Below are 12277 nucleotides of genomic sequence, written 5' to 3' on the forward strand. Positions count from 1 at the left end.
ATTATCTCTGCCTACCCTTGCGGGGAAGCGGCGTGATGGTTAGTTAGTTAGAGTTATTTATATTGACATGGCCAAATGATGCCATCTCTTTCAGATCTACCCACCTTCATTATCCATTATTTGCTGGTTTAAAATAACCAATTACGAACGTATCTGAGATGGTATTAACCTATTCATGTCAGGTATCATCTTTTGCTGGGTGGAGTACACCAACCGTCTAGTACCGCAGAGCGCTATAGGGGTTGGAGAAAATCAACATAACCTGTGTATAATACTTGAAATCAACTCCACAACTACCTACAAGCAAAACAGAGGCACCTCATATAAAAATCAAACCATTTCCACTACCCTAAATCCAACAGAGATACATTACTCATCCCTTTTTACCAATTTCCTCGCTGTTTTTCCACCCTCGCAGACGCAATGCGCACACAACGCGGCATGCGGGAGAGGGACGCAGCTTGCGCAGCAGTAAAGGAGAGAGGGAGAGAGACATATCATTTTCCACACTACTTTCAATCAGTCGGAGTTTAGCGGTACTGTTGGCGTGACGTCCGAAATCGGTACCTTCGGATTTCTTGTAAACATCGATGAATTAACCATTTTTCTTGATTTTGATACCATTCAGAACAAAATTACACTATAAAATCATTAAATAAAACCTTAATTCAATCAATAACCGATATAATAACGAATTATGCATTTGTTTAATGTAATACGGTGAATGTGTTCTAACGGCTAATTCATATACATGATGTTTTCAAATCATCGTTCGGTTCTCGATAATTATTTGTGACAGATAGTTTGTATAAGTGAATTTAAAAACGGCACTAAAAATAATCGATTATAAACCGACATTTTATTAAATAACCATAAAAATGTATGATAAAATAATAATAAATACATAAATACAACAGACAGTTTAAAGATGAATTATATTAAAAACTAGATTTTTGTAACGATAATATTTAAAATATTTCTTACAAAAAAACGGCGCGTATTTTAAGTATATATTTTTTAAATGTTTTAGTTAAATTTCTGAGATAAATAGACCCTTAACCTAAAATATTAATAAAAATGTGTATTTGAGTAAAATCCATTGAAAATTATATGTTTTAATTAGTATTACGATTATATCTCTAAACAAGTGTTTGTGAAATTCGTACAATATTTAATAATACATTATTTTTTTATTAACTAACTAACTAACCCTTCTCCGTTTCCCCGTAGGGGTAGGCAGAGAGAATAGACTGCCACACCATTCTGTCACATTTGAAAACATTCTTCGCCTCTTCAACATTCGCGCACCTCCTCATACATACCCGCCGAATATTTCGACTCCTGACCTGACCACTTTCGAGTATTTGAAATACTTCAAATATATCATACATATAGATCATACCAAGTTTTTATCCGTCTTCCTCTGTTTCAGTTTCCAACTAAATTCGCCTCATTTAGCTGAAAAATAGACCCCTAACCTAAATACACATTTTTTTTAAAACATGTATTTGGGTGAAATGCATGAAAAACGAGATTCTGGGAATGTTTTACAATCTTCTTCTTCTTTTTCTTCTTCTCATCCTTATCCACACCCAATGGTGCATAGGGTACTGCATCGTATTGACGCAGTGTTATTTTGATCGTTACGCACATGAAGGCAAAGTGATCACTCCTGCGCTTCAGGGACCAGTCTAGGGTAATATTAAATATATATTAGAGTGTAGAATACATTTTTATTGTTATACAAAATGTATTAACAAACTAATCAGTCTTGCATCGACTAAAATGCAGTAATAGTATATGACTTATCATCAAAATAAGGACTCATTTTATTTCAGTATCTAAAACGTTGAGGTTATCGATTAAATAAAATACAATATAAAATAATAACTATCGAGAAATTTAACGATATTTTTTACCCATTTTTTACTAAAGGGTTGTCACCGGAGTTTTAAAATCGGTTCGATTTTTCAATTTAATATTTTTTTATTATTTATTATTGTGCCAGCTCGCTAATCCGAACGTAAATCGTATAGTGGTTCGTCCGGATTAGGGAATCGTTCGGATTAGCGGACATTTTGAGGAAAATTACAGAGATAAGGGAAATTTCGATTCATGAAAATGCTCCTGATTTAACAATTTTATTTACGTACTGAATGAATAATTTAAAAAATATATATTTTTATTTTTTTCTTGTTCAACCCCTCATCTACACCTGATGGTGCATAGGGCACTGCGGTGCAATTGATATATAAGAAAAGAAGGAAAAAAAATAATCGAATAAATACACTAACCAGCGTTTCAATGTATTCAGTATCATTATCGAATACCGTATGGTCTTCTTCATCTTATTAAAACCTTTATCCGCACCCAACTATTACATATGGCACTGCATCATATAAACGCAGTGTTATCTTGATCGTTAACACATGAAGGAAAGGTGATCAGCCCTCCGCTTTAGGTACCAGTCCAGGGTAATATTAAATGAATATTTTTATTTTATAATTTATATTTGAAGCAATAACCTGTGATGTGATTTTTCATTTTATAATTAAAATATAACTTTGGATTTAAATCCCTATATATATTTTACTCTAACTCAATTTTTTTAATTAATTTTGTTTAGCAGATAGTGTTTTAGTATTAATTAGTCTTGAAGAAGAAGCGGTTAGCTTCGAAACCGGTAGATATTATAAACATGTTATAATAACAAAAATATTATAGCGATTTTAAAATAAAGTTATGTTTTAATTATATTTTAATTTTATTATTGTTTGAAAAAATCAGATATTTTCTTTTGAACCAACGAACATGGCTGGTGTTCAAGGACTAAATCACGCATCCGTTTCAAAACCATAAATTCCTCAGTGTTCTGGACGAATTCCTTTGCTCAGTTTATGGCTATACTGAAAGCTTTCACAGTTTCAGAAGGTGGATATTTGAAACTGGCATCAGCTGCTAGCCGTCATCAGATTCATACTTGAGATCTTCACATGTGACAGCATGTGTAATCATTCGGATTACAGCGCGTTTCGGATTACGGAGCGTTCGGATTCACGAGCTGGCACTTACTTTTTTTTTTACCCTTTTTATTTTTGTGTTTTTTGTATGTTTTAATCCTTTCTTTATCCTTACGTTTCTTGCGTTTACATAAAAGTCATGATTAAAAAAAAAAGAGATTTATGAGGCGAATGTGTTTCACGCCGCTTCGCTGCAGGGGTAGGCAGGGAGAATAGAACGCCACACCAATCTGTCTTTGCAAGCAATCTTGGCCTCTTCTTAAATACATATTTAAAAAACTCAAATATATGAAAAAATATTAAAATGTGAAATTTATAAAAATATTAAACTCAGGGGCGTGCCTTCCATTTGGGCAGAAAAGCTATGCCTATCTTTACTTACCCACGTGACATAAAAACGCAACCAGTACCTACCCTACCTCAGTAGTACCAGCTCACCTTACTACCTACCTCTACTGCCTACCCTAGTAAGTCGTCCCTAGCTTACCTTACTACCTACCTCTACTGCCTACCCTAGTAAGCAGTACCTAGCTAACCTTACTACCTACCTCTACTGCCTACCTTATTAAGTAGTACCTAGCTTACCTTACTACCTACCTCTACCTCCTAATCTAATTAATTTTGTATGCACGCCGCTGATTGAAACATAATATGTTAAAAGTAAAAACAACGTTGATCCAAAGCAGTGCCTTTTGCACCGTCTGGTTATGGATACGTGTCAAAAAATAGAAAAATTATATTGCGTGAAATCAACGTTGGCGTCTAGTGATTTTTTTTTGTTTTTTTTTTAACTGAGTAACCTAATAAAGAATTAAAAATTAATAAGATAATATTTTTTCATAGGAATATGACATTTTAATATAATATACGTATTTATAATTATAAAAGTGTTAATAATATAGTGAATATCAATTATTTTTAAAGTTCTTCAATGACAATAAAATGGATGGACTGTCGACACCAATGTAATAAAAGTAAGTAATTTCTTATTATTAACAATAGTTTAGTTCAGTTCATGGATTGGCAATTCAATTTATTTATTTTTATTTTATTTTTTACAAAATACAAATTTAAATAATACAAAATAGTTGGTAAATATACAAAACATTTCGAATATAACGTTTTTACCTCTCTAATAAAGTAGACAGTTGTGTTTAGAGAGGGAAAATTTATTTATAATTAACATTATTGACATTAACAAAAAATTGAAGATAAGAAAGTATACTCTTGTTAAAGATGTAGAATAATCCCGCTTCGGAATACCCCTTCAGACGCATGGAACAGATCAATATACAGCATGATATTGTTCAGCATAGCGGTAGCTCTTCCTACAGGCATAACCATCGGCAGGTTGGCTCTGTATATAGAAATGTAAAACAATCCATGCCGACGCTGTCTTAGCTAACTATCGGGAACATACAGACCAATGTTCCGGATAATTTCAGGATTATCGATCATACGACACAACAATCGATAAAAATGCAAAAAAAATACGCATTCCTTCTAGCAACGTACGGCTCCGGAGTCACATGCGCCTCTTTGACCATTTAAGTGCGACTCCGGTACAAATATCCGCGGGAAGGCTCTTCGACTTTACGTATTCATGCGAATAATCTTTTTCAAGCATGAACCTTATAAAAAGCAAACTGAGAAATCGTATTACTGACGAGAACCTTGAAACGTGCTAAAAATAACGACATACAAACCTGACGTGATCAAGCTTTCAAAGGAGATGCAAGGACATTATTCGCAATAAGTAGTGTTGTTATGGATACCTTACTTTTAAACATTTTTATCAATGAATAAAATCCTTATTACGTCGCTCACTCCTTTCAAGAACGTCATATATCAAAATACTTGATTTTTCAGGAGAACGTTTTTAAGGTTTAAAAATATAATACAATGTATTAAATAAATATCAAGCCACTTATCGAACTTTTTACTGCGGAATAGAACTTTTTAGGTAAAACCTGAAGGTTTTTTCTCCATTTGAAAAATATTAAGTATATTTCAAAAAATAATTAAACAATACATTTTCTTAAAAATGCAAAAACAACTTTTTCTGCCCTGTAGCGGGTTAATATTGAGTTAAAAATATGCCTCTTTTGCTGGGATATAGGACATTTTCTGGGCATTCTGAAAACATACACAACTAAAAATTGTCTATTTTTGATTTATGACGTTCTTGAAAGGAGTGAGCGATGTGTGAAATAAAGTTTTATTGAGTGAAACCGTAATTTAATAAAGGTCTAAAATTATTTTATAAAAATTAAACACTTGAATATACCACTTGATGAAAAACAATAATCAACATGTCATTCCACAAAGTTAATGCCAAATCAATAAATAATATAAGGTCTAAAATAGTTAAGGTGTAATAGAATTGCAAACAGATTTAGCTTTAAAAAAAATCGTTGTAATGTACATATTTGGCTCTTTGGCTAATAAGTTTAGACCACTGGTTTAGAATATGAATTTCTAGATATTTACAGTGCTTACGACCTGCCATTTGATGGTTTATATAATCACTTTATACACTGCTTTACATTCACCATTCCACCTATGATTATTTACGTATTTTCAAAGGAATAATATATAAAGTCTCTACTTTTAGGGGCTTGTCTGCAGGTAGAATTGTAAGGATAGGGAAGATAGATGTAAAAAATACATCACAAACATCCAGACCAATTGAAAATAAATATTTCTTTGTTTATGTATCAATTTTCAAATCAAACTCAGATTTTACAAACTTAAGAGTCTACTAAGGTGCATTTGATTAAAAAAATAATAATAATATGAATTTCTTCATTACCTTTTTACAATTGGAACCAAACAGGAATCGAACCTGAGACGCATGTATCGTAGTTGATCGTCTAAGGACTACACTACAGATCTTACCATTGACAATAATACTTCTGAAATTTCGGAATGTTGTTTAATATGTATACAATTGAAAACACGCAATTTTTAATCCAGAATAAACTACAACATTTTGAGTGTGTCCAAATACTTGTTCACAAAATCTGGATTATCTTCAATTACACGAGTTATTTTCATATTATTTGTTGACATCTCATCAAAGATGAAGAAGAATATGGAAGTCTGGGCATTTACGGGGCTGACGACCGTCATAGGCTGGTTTAAGTGATCACTTTACACACGTGTAACATTCACCAATTCTATCCATTATTGACAACCACACTACTCAAATTCTTGGAAGTTCTATATATATGAACCAATTTAGAAACCTTGTTCTTGAATCACTAGAACTTCACTAGAGACATCTATTGGTGAGATGTAAAGAATAAAACCAGCCGACGCACAGTGGGGTATATTGGCGATCTGGGCGGCCAATATTATTTTTCGTTCTAAATCGATTCCAAATATGCCTTTTGACTAATTCATTGTATTATATGGAGATATTTTTTACTTATCAGTAACAATTTTTTTTTTTTTTTAATAAATGCAAATCGTAGTAAATAATTTAAAAAATATTAGTCCGAGAAAGATGGCCATGGTTCCTCGTCCGGACACAGTTCTTCTTCCGCTTTTAATATAAGCGATTTCTTCATTTGTTATTTTTTTGTTTCCTTTATAAATCGTTTTCTTATTGGACGACAATAACGTGGTGAAGAAGGAATTGGGTTTTGCCAAATAACCTTATTATTCAAGGAACAAATAAGTTGTAGGGGCACAAACGAACTCTGAAATATGTTTGCATCGGAGTCTGCATCATTTAAAAACGTTTGTTTATATTGAGCTTGTTGTGCTCCATCACAACCCCACTTGCACATTTAAACTAATGTTTCTCTTTCTTTTTTATTTAAATTTTGTAAACATTCTTCTAAATGTGTCAAAAGTCGCGTGGTAGTGTGATCCATTAAACTCTGTAGGTTTACTTCGGCACAAGTTTCAGTTACTCTGTAAGCTTTCTTAGCAGGGTAACACTCGATTTTTGCTTTTTGTAAGATACTGTAACACGGGTATAGTTTTTTATGAGAACTCCTTACTATTTCATATTGCCTTCTCGAAAGATCGGCTTCAACAAAAATAGATAAAGTCTGTGATGGAGTCAATTGCGTCATCTGGGTATTTTTTTGCTGGCAACGAGAATACGCTTTCTTATATTTGGTAGCACGCTTAGGTGTACAGATAATTTCTTTCAACACCAAAGAAGCATCTATCATCCCGCTTTCTCCTAACTTTGACCGAGTAGCATGGATGAGCACATCTAATTCAATATGTTTGCGCAAATCTTCAGTTTTCCTTCTTTTGCTTCTCTGACTTGATTCACCAAACGACTTTGATGGTCGTCCTGATCGATTCATTACCCAAGGAATTGTAAAAGTTCCGTCAAGCCAATTTTCATTTTTTATCAAGAAACTTTCCTCCTTTCTGAGTGCATTAGTCTATCTTCGTTTCATTTCAGACTTGAAATGCGAAAAATCGTTTTTAATTTTCATTGCACACTCGTCAGAAAAATTATCTAATTGTAAAAGGTACTTTTGCAAGCATTCTAATTTTTCATTTATTTTATTAGCATTTTGTTGCTGCATGATAATAAATAACTGTTTTTTAGTCATTATTTTAACATCTACTGGTCCTAAAATAAAAATGTAACAATTTAAAGATGAAAAAACTGTACGTAGCTCAGTTTTCATTATTGTGCTGACTCATCTTAAAAGAGCGATTTCTTGCAAAAGAGCAAAACTCTGCAAAAAAAATTTCAATTTATATAAAGAAAGAGGGCTAAGCTATTTGATACAATCTAAATTTTAGCCGGATAATACTCGGAAGCACAACTAAATATCCTTTATTTATAAAAAAAATGAAGGAAAAATCCATTTAAAGGCACTTATTTAAATTAGTTTTTTTTAGTAAATATGTTAGCTATTGCAACTTAAATCTATGTACAATACACTATCTTACCTGCTTGATCACAATCCATTATTAAATTGTATACTTGTAATACAAAAAAATAATAATAATCACTGAAATGTTTGCGTACTAAACGAACAGCAAAAGAGAAACACGTGCACTCACAATAACAACAACTTTGCGACTGACCATTAGACACGTGAGATGTGCGTGGGGGGGATACAATTATTGCATGTCATCAACAAAATACTCTATTTCATGTTGATATATTTTTCATACACCTGCGACAATGTTTTTAAAAGTGACTTTTGGCCGCCCAGATCGCTAATATACCCCACTGTGCGACGGTCGTCAGCCCCGTAAAAGCCCAGACTTGCATATTCTTCTTCATTTTTGATGAGATGTCAATAAATAATCAGAATAAACTACATACGCGATATCTTTTGTTGAAATTTCGAAGTTTTTAGTGAGTTAGCAGAGCTTCGATTTTATTTCAAAATACGTCTTTAACAATATTGAAATATATATATTTTTAAATTATCTAGATATCTTCAAGACGGAGAGAATTCATCATTTGTGAACAAAATTGACGACAATAACTTTGAATATTGTAAAATGTAACGATGTCAATCAAAGATATCAATCGCAATTGTAAAGATTTTTTTAGTCACCGAGTTATTCATTCAGCAAACATGTCATTGGGTGATCACAAAGTACAGGAAAAATGTTTCAATTTTATTTATTGATTTTTAATGAAAAAGATGCTGTGGAAATAAGTTGAGAGAAAATAAGAAACGTATGTGGCATTAATGTGCATTATTTTTCGGCATTTCAACATATGTGAAGAAGAATATGGAAGTCTGGGCATTTACGGGGCTTACGACCGTTGTACGGTTGGTTTAAGTGATCACTTTACAAACGTGTAACATTCACCAATTCTACACATGATTAACAACCACACTACTCAAATTCTTGAAACTTTTAGATACATTGATCAAACTCGGAACACAGTGTGCGAGACTTCACTAAAGATATCGATAGTGGGATGAGGGAAGCTTTTTTATAAAGCAGAAACTCTTTTATTCGTAGGTGAGGTCCGAATCCTGGAGTATATTTATATACATACTTTAGAAACGCTAGAAAACATCATTTTTATTGTTTATTTTTTATCTTATAATTTGACCAGTTGATTGACTAACTAACTAACCATCACGCCGCTTCCCCGCAGGGGTAGGCAGAGAGAATAGAGCGCCACACTCTGTCCTTGCAAACATTCTTCTCCTCTTCCACGTTCATGCATCTCCTCATACATACCCGCCGATTGTTACGACTCCTAACCTGACCACTTTCAAGTATTTGACATACCTGATCGTGCCATGTTTTTCTCGGTCTTCCTCTGCTTCTTTTCCCGCTAACATTCGCCTCATAAATTTGTTTTACCGTTCTTTCCTCACTCATTCGTTCTACATGTCCAAACCATCTCAACACACCATTCTTAATTTTATCGATAATGCTTATCTCAGCTTTGCATTCCTTCCTTATTTCACTATTCGTACATCTATCATACATCGTTTTGTCGCACATTCTTCTGAGAGATCGCATTTCGACTGCATTCAGTCTACTTTCATCCTTCTTTTGCCAACTCCATGTTTCACTTCCATACATTAGAGTTGGAACCAGGACTCCGTTGTGCACTGCCAGTTTAGCTTCCAGTTGATTTATTTATGTAATTTTGAATGTATCCAAATACTTGTCCACAAATCTGGATTATCTCCAATTAGGAGTTATTTTTTTACGATAATTTTTGACATCTCAACATAGATGCAGTATGGAAGTCTGGGCATTTACAGAGCCTGATTTGGACACACTCAAAATGTTGTAACATTCATGTAATCAATTATTTAACAAGGATTTGAATACAGGGATTTTTATTGAACGCTGTCCCACTGCATTATCAGATCTGATACTGAAGCATCTAGGCTTCCTGACAGACCTTCTCTCGCAAAGTAATTTTAATTTTTTGAACTAAGTTATGAAATTTATTGAAAATGTGAAATATGGGGATTATTTCAAATCGCATTAAAAATAACATTTTACATTTCTTGTTTTTCACTTATAACTTGTAAATACATATACAATGTCTTGTCTCAAGTTTCTAGCCTTTGCTTCTACACCTTTCTATGTAGTTCTTGAAAAGCTTTCTCGTGTTCGACTTGTACTCTTTCACAATACATCTTATTGTATTGTATAACGTAGTTTTCAGGACGTATTTTCAAAACGTTAATGATAATAACAATTATATCGTAGTCATACAAAAGAAACTGACCAAGTGCATTTTTTTTACGAAAACCTGATTATTGACTAATTGATATCTTAGTAGCTTAATATTGCCCTGAAAAAATCCCAAAGCTATTTTAAACATGGAAGTATAATATATTGACTTGTTAAAAATGACTAACTGCATTGATGTTTATTTTCTTGCCAAGCAAAAGTGACTTAAATGACCCTACTGAACATTTTACGTTTTGTTGGTAGTCGCTTTCTCCTGTACGACTACGATAATATGTTAATGTTCTTCATTAATTGGTACATGCATTACTAATTCAGCTATATGTTGTTTTTAAAATTTAGATTTATAATTAGGGTATGATTATACAATAGAAATAAAATAAAACTAAAAAAAAACAATGCAACAAATAATACGGTACAATAATACAATTGAAATATGAGATGAAATATAAAATAAAATGAATCGAATGAATATTTGAACCAAGTTTTGATGTATTCATTATCAATAACGAATACCTTATGGTCTTCTTCATCTTCTTCAAACCTTCATCCGCACCCAACTGGTGCAAAGGCACTCCATCATATAAACGCAGTGTTATCTTTATCGATAACACATGAAGGAAATGTGATCAGCCTCCGCTTCAGGTACCGGTCCAGGGTGATATTGAATAAATATTAGAGTGAAAAAATCAATTATGTTTATTTGACCGCCCCCCTGGGAATCGAACCCGGGGCCTCCAGAACGGTAGCCGAGCATGCTGACCATTACACTATGGAAGCTGACTCATTTTCAAATACCGTATGGTTATTATTTTCTCTTATAACTAGGGCTAAAGGAAGAATATACTCGTAAGAACACATACAACAAACGAATTTTTTAATGTTTAAAAAGGAAAAAAACTTGCTGAAAACCGCTTTATCTTAAAATCCATTATGACACGTATTTCGATGCATTCATCTTCATCATCAAACATTATATGATGTTGAATATATCGAAACACACGTAACAATAGATAAAGTAAGAAATAGTGGTATTTACTAAGAAAGATCTTAATTATAAATCAAAATATATTACCACAAAGTAAACTACGAATCAATTAATGAAAAAATATACTTTTATATCGATTCGGACCCCAACTCATGATACAAATATGAAAATAAATTAATTGAAAATAGGATGTTTCGGGGTTTAAACCGTTAGGTTAATTATCACAAACCGTACAATCAAACGCACTTTAATCTACATACTACAAACATGTTACAAGGGCAAATGTAAACATAGAAATTTTGTATCCCAAAACAAAGGACATTCTTCCCCTAATGCAGTGTTCTGCAAAGTGTGTGCCGCGGCACACTGGTGTTAAGTGGTACATAGTTGGTGTGCCGCAGAAAAATCACTTACCGATAAACGAGCCAGAAAAAATCATGGAGCTCAAAACTGATCGGACATCAAAACTGAAAAATTTTGAACACAGTTGGCAAATTTTTGGCTTCATCTTCCTGACTATACGGCTGTCCAAATTTGAAACACGGTAAGGGACATTTTTTTGTAGTAGGTTTTTTTTGCATTAATGGACTAAGAGACTCTACTTAGTCCGCCTCCGCAGTGTAATGGTCAGCACGCTCGCCTACCGTTCTGGAGGTCCCAGGTTCGATTCCCAAGGGGGATAAAATAAAAATTAAGTTATTTTTTCACTGTCATATTTATATGTGTATTTGTTTACGCATTTTTACCGATTGTTGCGCGGTATGATCGATAATCCTGAAATTATCCAGAGCATTGGTCTGTATGTTCCCGATAGTTACCTAAGACAGCGTCGGCATAGATTGTTTCACATTCCTATATACAGGACCAACCTGCCGATGGTTATGCCTATAGGAAGAGCTACCGCTATGTTGAACAATATCACATTGGATATTGATCTGTTCCATGTGTCCGAAGGAGTTTTCCGAAGCGAGATTCTTCTACACATTTAACAAGAGTCTTCTTGCTTAATTTTTAATTTGTTTTTTAAATGTATACGCCTTAAATGTTTGTTTGTAATGTATATATTAATTATTGAATAAATTGGATTGAATTGAAAATTGAA

At 33.1% G+C, this 12277-nt stretch overlaps 1 protein-coding gene across 1 annotated transcript in view; it reads left to right on the plus strand.

Moving 5' to 3' along the window:
* The first annotated feature begins 3863 nt into the window (after nucleotides 1–3863).
* LOC148302744 (uncharacterized) overlaps nucleotides 3864–12277 on the plus strand; it is a 69048-nt gene continuing 60634 nt past the window's right edge. Inside the window, exon 1 of the mRNA XM_088271084.1 lies at nucleotides 3864–3994. The gene's annotated coding sequence lies outside the window, so the exon portion shown is untranslated. The remainder of the gene's footprint in view (nucleotides 3995–12277) is intronic.

The sequence above is a fragment of the Brachycentrus maculatus genome, unplaced genomic scaffold (assembly GCF_059751285.1).
Source record: "Brachycentrus maculatus isolate JH-2025_06_01 unplaced genomic scaffold, ASM5975128v1 h1tg000419l, whole genome shotgun sequence".
Classification (NCBI taxonomy): domain Eukaryota; kingdom Metazoa; phylum Arthropoda; class Insecta; order Trichoptera; family Brachycentridae; genus Brachycentrus; species Brachycentrus maculatus.